The sequence below is a fragment of the Mobula birostris genome, chromosome 2 (assembly GCF_030028105.1).
Source record: "Mobula birostris isolate sMobBir1 chromosome 2, sMobBir1.hap1, whole genome shotgun sequence".
NCBI lineage: Eukaryota > Metazoa > Chordata > Chondrichthyes > Myliobatiformes > Myliobatidae > Mobula > Mobula birostris.
In genome coordinates, this window is record NC_092371.1 from 2,883,253 (window position 1) to 2,894,410 (window position 11,158).

Genomic DNA, 11,158 nt, shown 5'->3' on the forward strand with positions numbered 1-11,158 from the left:
TCCCCAGATGGAAATTGAAACAGTCATTTGCTTGGAACATTAGGTGTTTTATTTTTATATTTGAACTTCTACTTAATTTTCTGTATCTTTCCAACTCCAATAGCTCTGCATTTATGCAAGTTTTTGGTAAGACATGAAACTTTTAACTATTCCTCTGAACTTCTCAAGTGAACTTTTTGTCCCTTGGACCATTTCTTTTGTTTTTATTACACAAGGGACTTGTATTGAACAATTGCAATGTAGATTTATTTGCTTAATATTATATCCCAGTTTATGGCAGTCAATTTATTTATCATTCATTCAAAGTTTGCCTTTTTTGAACTTTAAGCCCCACATTTTAATTCCCCTCTATATTAACAGTAGATAGGAATTCTATAGCCTATATTCCTCTGAAGGATCAATCATCGGAGGTGTTTAAAGAGAACTTAGATATTCTTTAAAAGATCAAAAAAAATTATTAAATGTTGGAGTAGGCACAAAGGGTAACGGGTCCACTTTTGCTCCTATTTTTTTCTTTTATGGTACAATATTAATAAGGATACATAATCAGGTCCATCAATTTGGTGAGTTACGGAAGAAAGTAGGACGAGGATGTCTATACTATCTGGTTGCTACAAGGACGTAAAATTTGTGGGAAGAGTGCTAAGCAGAATGTAATGTAGAGAAATCCTACATTTTGCAAGCTTGCAACACTGTGTGTCCAACAGAGTGATCAGCAGCACTGGGGCTCCACAGGGCACTGTCTTGTCTCCCTTTCTCTTCACCATTTACACCTCGGACTTCAACTACTGCACAGAGACTTGTCATCTTCAGAAGTTTTCGGATGACCCTGCCATAGCTGGATGCATCAGCAAGGGAGATGAGTCTGAGTACAGGGCTACGGTAGGAAACTTCGTCACATGGTGTGAGCAGAGTTATCTGCGGCTTAATGTGAAAAAGACTAAGGAACTGGTGGTAGACCTGAGGAGAGCTAAGGTACCGGCAACCCCTGTTTCCATCCAGGGGGTCAGTGTGGACATGGTGGAGGATTACAAATACCTGGGGATACGAATTGACAAGAAACTGGACTGGTCAAAGAACACTGAGGCTGTCTACAAGAAGGGTCAGAGCCGTCTCTATTTCCTGAGGAGACTGAGGTCCTTTAACATCTGCCGGACGATACTGAGGATGTTCTACGAGTCTGTGGTGGCCAGTGCTATCATGTTTGCTGTTGTGTGCTGGGGCAGCAGGCTGAGGGTAATAAACACCATCAGAATCAACAAACTCATTCATAAGGCCAGTGACGTTGTGGGGATAGAACTGGACTCTCTGACGGTGGTGTCTGAAAAGAGGATGCTGTCCAAGTTGCATGCCATCTTGGTCAATATTTCCCATCCACTACATAATGTACTGGGTGGGCACAGGAGTACATTCAGCCAGAGACTCATTCCACCGAGATGCAACACAGAGCGTCATAGGAAGTCATTCCTGCCTGTGACCATCAAACTTTACAACTCCTCCCTTGTAGGGTCAGGCACCCTGAGCCAATAGGCTGGTCCTGGACTTATTTCATAATTTACTGGCATAACTTACATATAACTATTTAACTATTATGGTTCTATTACTATTTATTATTTATGACGCAACTGTAACGAAAACCAATTTCCCCCGGGATCAATAAAGTATCACTATGACTATAACTATATCAGTATCTATCGATCTATATATACATATGGATAGATAGGTGTATGTGTATGTATGTATATGCATGTGTGTATATGTATGTATGTGTGTGTGTGTGTGTATATATATATATATATACCTAAGACTTTTGCACACTGTTGTAATTGTGAACGTGGGGCATCATGATTGTTGCATCGGTTGAAGATTACGATTCGTGAAAGTACTTACAGGCAAAGACCCTAACTGAAGTTTCACTCGAAAATACAACAAAGAAACCCGTCAGACAGTGGGAACCAGCAGCATCGATGCTACTGTTCTGAATTTAATCCTGCGGGTTTGAAAGTGATTTCTGAAATTTACCGTCAACGCCCAAGCAACTCACGGCGCAGTCCATCAGAAGCCGCATTGGATTTCTTCAGGGGGCAGGTTCTTGAGAAGAGTTTCACTGCCTCTCCCTCTACAGGCGAAAAAATACATGCGGAAATCAGAGCAGAAATTCACGCCGTACGATTCCTTCCAAATGTTTTTATTAATATAGAATTTACAAATACAGCACAGTCCTTCAAAGGAAATGAGGGCGCACCACCCAACTACACCATCCGATCCACTAACATAATAAAAAACAACGTGTGATTTTGTATCGAAGCCCAGCGAGGCACGTGGAAAACTTGTAATCTTACAGACCGCGGCGGAACTGAACCCGAGTGGTACACGGTCACGCCACACGCAGATGGCCCTTCAAGAGAATAACTGACGACGAGGGTGCGACTTGAATCCAAGCGTGTAAAGCACAATCGATTAGCAGTCTGTCGCCTTAACCATTCGACTAACTCAACTGTTCTCCTAAATGTTCCTGAGCAATCCACTGCTGCAATACGATTTGAAGCGATGGACTGGTTTTGTCGGTTCCTCAGTTAAAGAACTATTAAGAAAGGATGAATAATGAGTCATTGCAATTTCTGCTGAATGATTTCTTTCCATCTGCCAATTGGCAGTCATCGGTAGGCTCTGTGGCGCAATGGATAGCGTATTGGACTTCTAGTGACATGAAGCAATTCAAAGGTTGTGGGTTCGAGTCCCACCAGAGTCGGTATTTTGTCCCGATTCTTTTATAACGATAATCGGCGTAAGAATTCCAATGATTGCTTACGTCGACTAACGACGCAGAAGCTAGAGAAACAGGCCATGGGTTTAAATAAACAAATCATTCACTTAAAACGGAAAGGAAGTCTCTAAACAACACACATCAAAGTTGCCGGTGAACTCAACTTCTGCCTGCTCTAGTTCTCTTTATTGCTAACTGCTGACGGGACATCAACCGTCTCGACTTCACCGCACCATGTTCCCATTCTAACCTTACTCCTTCCGAAGGCTCTGCTCTCCACTCCCTCCGCATTAATCCTAACCTCACCATAAAACCCGCCGATAAAGGGAGTGCGGTTGTAGTCTGGCGTACTGACCTCTACCTCGCCGAGGCATAGCGACAACATCCTCTTATTTACCCCTCGATCGTGACCCCACTGAGGAGCACCAGGCCATTGTCTCCCACACCATCACCGACTTTATCCGCTCAGGGGATCTCCCATCCACTACTACCAACCTTATAGTTCCCACACCTCGCACTTCCCGTTTCTACCTCCTACCGAAGATCCACAAGCCTGCCTGTCCTGGCAGACCTGTGGTCTCAGCTTGCTCCTGCCCCACTGAACTCGTTTCTGCATACCTCGACACGGTTTTATCCCCCCTTGTTCAATCCTTTCCTACCTATGTTCGTGACACTTCTCAAGCCCTTAAACTTTTCGATGATTTTAAGTTCCCTGGCCCCCACCGCTTTATTTTCAACATGGAGGTCCAGTCTCTATATACTTCCATCCCCCATCAGGAAGGTCTCAAAGTTCTCCGCTTCTTTTTGGATTCCAGACCTAATCAGTTCCCCTCTACCACCACTCTGCTCCGTCTAGCGGAATTAGTCCTTACTCTTAATAATTTCTCCTTTGGCTCCTCCCACTTCCTCCAAACTAAAGGTGTAGCTATGGGCACCCGTATGGGTCCTAGCTATGCCTGCCTTTTTGTTGGGTTTGTGGAACAATCTATGTTCTGTGCCTATTCTGGTATCTGTCCCCCACTTTTCCTTCGCTACATTGACGACTGCATTGGCGCTGCTTCCTGCACGCATGCTAAGCTCCTTGACTTTATTAGCTTTGCCTCCAACTTTCACCCTGCCCTCAAGTTTACCTGGTCCATTTCCGACACCTCCCTCCCCTTTTTAGATCTTTCTGTCTCTATCTCTGGAGACAGCTTATCCACTGATGTCTACTATAAGCCTACTGACTCTCACAGCTATCTGGACTATTCCTCTCCTCACCCTGTCTCTTGCAAAAATGCCATCCCCTTCTCGCAATTCCTCCGTCTCTGCCGCATCTGCTCTCAGGATGAGGCTTTTCAGCCCAGGACGAGGGAGATGTCCTCCTTTTTTAAAGAAAGGGGCTTCCGTTCCTCCACCATCAACTCCGCTCTCCAACGCATCTCCCCCATTTCACGCACATCTGTTCTCACTAAATCCTCCCGCCACCCCACTAGGAATAGGGTTCCCCTTGTCCTCACCTACCACCCCACCAGCCTCCAGGTCCAACATATTATTCTCCGTAACTTCCGCCACCTCCAACGGGATCCCACCACTAAACACATCTTTCCCTCCCTCCCCTCTCTGCTTTCCGCAAGGATCGTTCCCTACGCGACTCCCTTATCCATTCGTTCCCCCCATCCCTCCCCACCGATCTCCCTCCTGGCACTTATCCTTGTAAGCGGAACAAGTGCTACACATGCCCTTACACTTCCTCCCTTACCACCATTCAGGGCCCCAGACTGTCCTTCCAGGTGAGGCGACACTTCACCTGTGAGTCGGCTGGGGTGATATACTGTGTCCGGTGCTCCCAGTGCGGCCTTCTATATATTGGCGAGACCCGAGGCAGACAGGGAGATCGTTTCGCTGAACACCTACGCTCTGTCCGCCAGGGAAAGCAGGATCTCCCAGTGGCCACACATATTAATTCCACATCCCATTCCCATTCTAATATGTCTATCCACAGCCTCCTCTACTGTAAAGATGAAGCCACACTCAGATTGGAGGGACAACACCTTAAATTCCGTCTGGGTAGACTCCAACCTGATGGCATGAACATTGACTTCTCAAACTTCCGCTAATGCCCCACTTCCCCCTCGTACCCCATCCTTTATTTATTTATATACACACATTCCTTCTGTCTCTCTCCTTTTTCTCCCTCTGTCCCCCTCACTCTACCCCTTGCCCATTCTCTGGGTTCCCCCCTCCCCCTTTTCTTTCTCCCTGGGCCTCCTGTCCCATGATCCTCTCATATCCCTTTTGGCAATCACCTGTCCAGTTCTTGGCTCCAGCCCTCCCCCTCCTGTCTTCTCCTATCATTTTGGATCTCCCCCTCCCCCTCCCACTTTAAAATCTCTTACCAGCTCTTCCTTCAGTTAGTCCTGACGAAGGGTCTTTTTGTAGAATCTTTGGATTTACTTTGCAGAGTTAGGTTATGGAATCTGGGATTGCTTCATCTAGAAATCATATAGTGACAAGACGCTTTATGGCCACCTTCTGCATAACCAACCGATGCTGAACATGACAAGATAAGTAGAGAGCTGGTGAGTTCATATTTTGCATCCAGTGGAACGGTATCTCTTACATTTCAATTCAAACTAGAAACTGCGAATATTGGTGAAGTTTAGCTTCGCAGCAATAATTGCTGGAACATCCCGTTGTTTTACACGCTGCAGTCTCACATGACAACCGTTTATCGCCAGTCCATTCGGTCAGCTTTGAAGCAGCCAATAAATAGGAAACCCGCATCGAACCTCACAACAATCTGTGCCAGAGTTTCAAAAGTTGCACGAGTTGGACAACACTTTCAAAGTTATTTTATTCAACCAATCAGCATTCTTGTGTGACGAATGTAAAGGACTTTTGTGTAGTAATGTGGCAGAGTAGTCTAAGGCGCTGGATTATGTTTCCATCTTGTAGATGGTCCTACGTTGGTGTCAGGGTCAAGGATATCACTGAGGCGTATAGAATAGTACCAAGTTGGTGAAATTCGTGGACTAGAAGTGATCGTGTCCCATATTTATGTGAATGGCGAACACTAGAGATTCAGCAAACTCTCAGATGCTGGGTTGGGTGGGGTGGGGGAGGGAATCAGCTAATCAGGAGCACATATGGAGAGTAAACTGTGGACACATCGGGCTGAGAGAACTCATCATGAAATCATTTATAAGAACGAATTTGGTGTAAAGGTATTTAATCCCTATTTACATCCGAAGTCACACCTGTAAACGCTCTACTCCAATTTCTTTAAATGCACAGTGAACCACCCAGTTTTAGAGTGAAAAATACATGAGCAACACCGGCTGAAATGGTTTGTCAGCAGGAGCAGGCAAGTCCACAAAAACAGGACCCGCCCGCGGTTAGCAGGTGGTTGTAACTCTAAACCAATGTCATTCCTCAGAAAAACAAGAATATTGCAAACGATATAGTGGGAAACGTCATCAATGTCATCGACCTGAACCGTTCCTGCTGGTTCTCACGATGTAGATACCGCGAGATCTATAGTGGGTTTGAAGACTTTTGTTTGTTTCTTCTTTTCTTTTTTTCTTTTTTGCGAATTTTGTTTTTTTTTTATTGAAGGTGCGGTTAACAGCTGCGCTTGTATAAAACCATCTTCATCAGATGAACGTTCCATCTTCCCAGCCGGAAAGAAAATCCTTTCGACGTATATACCCCTTCAGCTGCTTCACGTGCTATTTCATACCCCAGGCGCGCGGGAAGAAGACTGATGTGCACATTTAAAACCGGCGTAAGGCACTGAGCCGGGAGGACAACTGCTCTCACTGGCATAACTGGAACAAGGAAACACACACTCATGCAAACAGCTACAGAGCCAGGCGGGTGTCACGAATGGTACAGTTCCATGGATAGACAACCAATTTGATGCATCACGACAGGAAAACACAAATGCACCGACCAGCATAGGTGGGCAAATAAACGTGAATGTCGTGAACACCAAGAAAGAGAGACAATCTCTCACACAAAAGACAGATGTGTCAGATATTGAGATAGAAAGAGACTCAAAAACACATACAGTAAACATAATTGAAGACAGACCAGCAACCACCGGCCATATCGACTGAAAGTGTGATTGGGATGTAGCTGTGAATAACTCTTTATTTCGATTTTTTTTTGTTGTTTCTAAATATCTAGCATTTTTCCGCTTTCATGTTCACTGGCCTTATTGAAGGAATAAATTGCAACCACCATTCTGTTCTGGCTGTTCAGTACATATGATGTAATTCGGAGCTCCTTTACAGAATGCCTGTTTTTTGAAGATACATCAGTCCCTATCACTCACTTATATGAGCAAAATTAACAGTGCCTTCACTTTCAGCAATCAATGAAGAGATATTCAATGAGTTCAGATTTCAAGCATCAACGGGACTCGCCGTGGAAGAGTGCCCTGTTGGGGTACTACAGCTGAGAATTGGTGTAGCGGAGTTATCGTTGCGTATCTTAATTATAACCATATAACAATTACAGCACGGAAAAAGGCCATCTCGGCCCTTCGATTCCGTGCCGAACTCTCACCCTATCCTATTCCCACCGACCTGTACTCAGCCCATAACCCTCCATTCCTTTCCTGTCCATATATCTATCCAATTTAACTTTAAAAGACAACATAGAACCTGCCTCAACCACTTCTGCTAGAAGCTCATTCCACACAGCTATCACTCTCTGAGTAAAGAAGTTCCCCCTCATGTTACCCCTAAACTTTTGTCCTCTAATTCTCAACCCATGCCCTCTTGTTTGAATCTTCCCCACCCTCAATGGAAAAAGTCTATCCACGTCAACTCTATCAATTCCCCTCATAATTTTAAACACCTCTATCAAGTCCCCCTTCAACCTTCTACGCTCCAAAGAATAAAGACATAACTTGTTCAACCTTTCTCTGTAACTTAGGAGATGAAACCCAGGCAACATTTTAGTAAACCTCCTCTGTACTCTCTCAATTTTATTGATATCCTTCCTATAATTCGGTGACCAGAATTGTACACAATACTCCAGATTTGGCCTTACCAATGCCTTATACACATTCAACATTACATTCCAACTCCTACACTCAATGCTCTGATTAATAAAGGCCAGCAAACCAAAAGCTTTCTTACAGAATTGAATGCGATTTTTTAAAATCAAGTAGTCAAGGACCCACTTGCAAAGGCTGTTTCTGAACCAAAGGTCTAACAGTTTGGTTATGAATGTGCTTGGAATTTTAGTACTGAACGCCAAGCTGTAGTTAATAAATTGTGGGTGTGTTATTTTCCAGATGCTCTACGGATGAGCACAGGACCAGGGAGACGGCTTCCGCGGTATAATTATCTCGGCGAATTGCAGTTCTTTGAGGTTTTCTGGGACACTGTATTTGATGTGTGCCATGACCAGTTCTCGGAAGAAAAGATGTGATTGCATTTGTAATCATGATTTCGCTGGGAATCGACCCCTGAACCCCTTGAGAATTCTACCACTGAACCAACAATGCAAGTCTTTATTTAGAGCTCTATAAATACCACATCAGTAACAGCTCGAGTTCAAGTTCAGGTTCAGCTGTCATTCAATCATACGCAAATACAGATGAATACAGCCAAATGAAACCGCGTTACTCCGAGGCCAACGTGCTAAACATTGTACTAAGAGTAATACAATGCACAAGGTACATGTAGCACATATAAAGATAGCAAGCATATATAAGGTAGAAAACACATATAAGGTAGCAACCAGGTATAAGTTAGCAAGCACAGAAAAGATAGCATTGAAACACAGTAACAGAAAAATCCATGTCCCTGCTTTCATAAATGTCGCAGCGTCTGCAGTCGATCACGTTACAGCTTCTCTTCTGCCGAGTGAACATTGGGAGGCAGCACCGATTTCGGCAGAAAAGCCGCCCTCCACCGGCCCCGTCACTACTGTGGAACACCTGACTCCGCGGCTGAAGACCTAGTCATGACTACGGCCGAGGACATGCAGCTCTCAGTCCGTCCGCTCCTGGCCTTCGGCAATAAACCAATGAATTTGACTTGCAACATAAGGAAAGCGGCTAAGAGAATAACTCGCTGTCCAACTGCACACCTCCTTGCTCACCGATGCTTCTTTGTCGCAGGCAGCAGCAGGATCCGCACCAAATCACCTCCTTCCATCTCTCCGCCAACAAGCAACTACCTTATGGGGTGGACCTGCAGCACTTTAAGTTCTTAATGTCCAGCAGACTTTTGCTATCGTAAAAAAGCGCGATTAAAACAGACAATGACACCTTTGGGTCACCTCGTAGAAGACGCTGTTTCCATGCGCTCCACACGGAAGTCCAGCTACACTTCTCAATCCATTTGTTTGATTTCTTCAAAAAATCTAAATTGTTGACAAACAGAACATCCAGTCAAATTTTCTTGAAAACCGCTTGACAAGCGAAGTACAGAGTATTCCAGCTGCACGGAATTTTCAAAGGCTACCTGACGTTTAACACAGACAAAGGATTGCATTTACCTGGATTTCCCTTCAGTCCTTCTTGTATAAAGACTGTTAAATTCTTGAACTCCATTTATCTTGTATCTCCTGTGGCCGACAGACATGAAACAGCATATGTCCCCACATATTCGCTTGCCTCTCAAGTCAGCATGGGACACATCTCATTCTATCTTGGCTGCACAATCATCTCCATGCTTGCTGAAGCACAAAATGCATTCTCTTTAATTAACTTCAACCTTCCCCAGAATATCTTTGCCCCACTTCCTGAAACGTTTAACCACAGTGTTGGTTTCCTCACTGAATACAAATTTAAAGTATTAAATTACGACATGACACAATACTTTATACATACACTCTCATGGTCCGGTCCGTGAAGTCAGCATTCCGGTTCGCGGTCCGGTCCATCGACCCTTGCTCCAGGTTTTCCTGTCTACCCTGTTTCTGTTCCTGTTGAGCACTAATTGAGGCAGCTGATTCTCGTTGGGGTTGGCTGCATAAATACCTCTAGAGACCAGGGCGTGGCTGCTGGATTGTTCTTGTCCTTACTCCTTGTATCCCTTCCCCTGCCTTCTGCTACCTCGCCTGAAGACCTGCCTTGTCTTGCCGGTAACTCTCGCCTCACCTCGCCTGTAGGCTTGTCTTGGAGCCACCCTGTACCTAGTTCCCTTCCTGTTCCTTGCCTCCGTCGAGTAAGCCAGGCCGTCTGGCCGTTACCCTACGGTTGGTTCTGTCCTTTCCTGTCCCTTGCCTCCGTCGGGTGGAGATCCGCGCCCTGCCCAGGAGGAGCTTCAAGACCCCAAGCCTCGAGCCACGCCCCAATCCAAGCTTCAAGACCCCAAGCCTCGCTTCAAGCAAGGGTGGCCGGAGTAAGGGCGGATGCTTTTTTAAATATCAAATTGGGCTTTGATAATACAAACCCTGTTCGCCTTTCTTCTGTAGGGTGTTGTGTAGCCGCTGAACTGAGTAGTAACATTACTGCGTGAGGAGTCAATACTGTGCAGACTGCAGAGTTGTGATTCACATCGAAAAACACTGAACAGCAATTGTCGAGGCCCAACTTACAGGAGAGGTCCATTTCCATTTACACTGAGCCCTCTCCTTTGTTTATCGATTTTTAAGCACTGGGTGGTTCTATTGAAAATTTAAACATTGAGAACCCTGCCAGCATTCAGCGAGCCAGGCGGCGGCTTTCAACAGCTTTCCGAAGGAAGATGGCGAGAACGCAGGATGGGCTGGAAATATAGCTCCTTCCTTCCCGAGCTACAGAATGCTTGTACAGTTTTCTGTGATAGGGTCAGAATTCGGCATCTGCAAGGCTTTTAAATAAAAGGGTCTTATTTTTAGATTTCAACACATCGTAAAACATCAGCATTTCATTGCTGAGATTCACCAAATGTGAGTGTATTTGCATAAGTAACACCATAATACTTATGGTATTATGGGGAAAATACGAAAGTATGCAAGTTTCTGTGCGGACCGCCCCAGATTCTATGGTTATAAAATCCGATGTGACCCCGACGTGATTCGAACACGCAGCCTTCTGATCTGGAGTCAGACGCGCTACCGTTGCGCCACGAGGTCTGGTGGTAGGCACCTATCACAGAAGTGGTCTTCAATTATCTGCCTTAGAGTCTGAGATTCACGAGTTAGGGAGCAAGATTTCCGCTGCCTAATACATGCGCTGGTGGCGGACACCTGCCAATCTCGGCGGGAGCGGTACTTGCGAGATGCTTTCGCTTCACTGACTCAGTCCATCCACACTATTCATAGCGTTTCGAGAAACGTCTTTATCTTTGTTAGATTCACCGAATATAATTCTGCATGCTCAATAATTTATTCAGCGACACACATTGAATAATTCAGCAAGTCAAGCTGAGGCTATGGAGGGTACTAAACAGTGAACGGTTCTTC

The 11,158-nt window shown here is 45.1% G+C and overlaps 2 non-coding genes across 2 annotated transcripts; one reads left to right on the top strand and one right to left on the bottom strand.

Moving 5' to 3' along the window:
• The first annotated feature begins 2,666 nt into the window (after positions 1 to 2,666).
• trnar-ucu (transfer RNA arginine (anticodon UCU)) lies at positions 2,667 to 2,752 on the top strand. The gene is given in 2 exon segments: positions 2,667 to 2,703; positions 2,717 to 2,752. It is a non-coding gene; the product is annotated as a tRNA-Arg (tRNA).
• Positions 2,753 to 10,756: 8,004 nt separating this feature from the next.
• trnaw-cca (transfer RNA tryptophan (anticodon CCA)) lies at positions 10,757 to 10,828 on the bottom strand. Its single transcript has one exon. It is a non-coding gene; the product is annotated as a tRNA-Trp (tRNA).
• Positions 10,829 to 11,158: the final 330 nt, after the last annotated feature.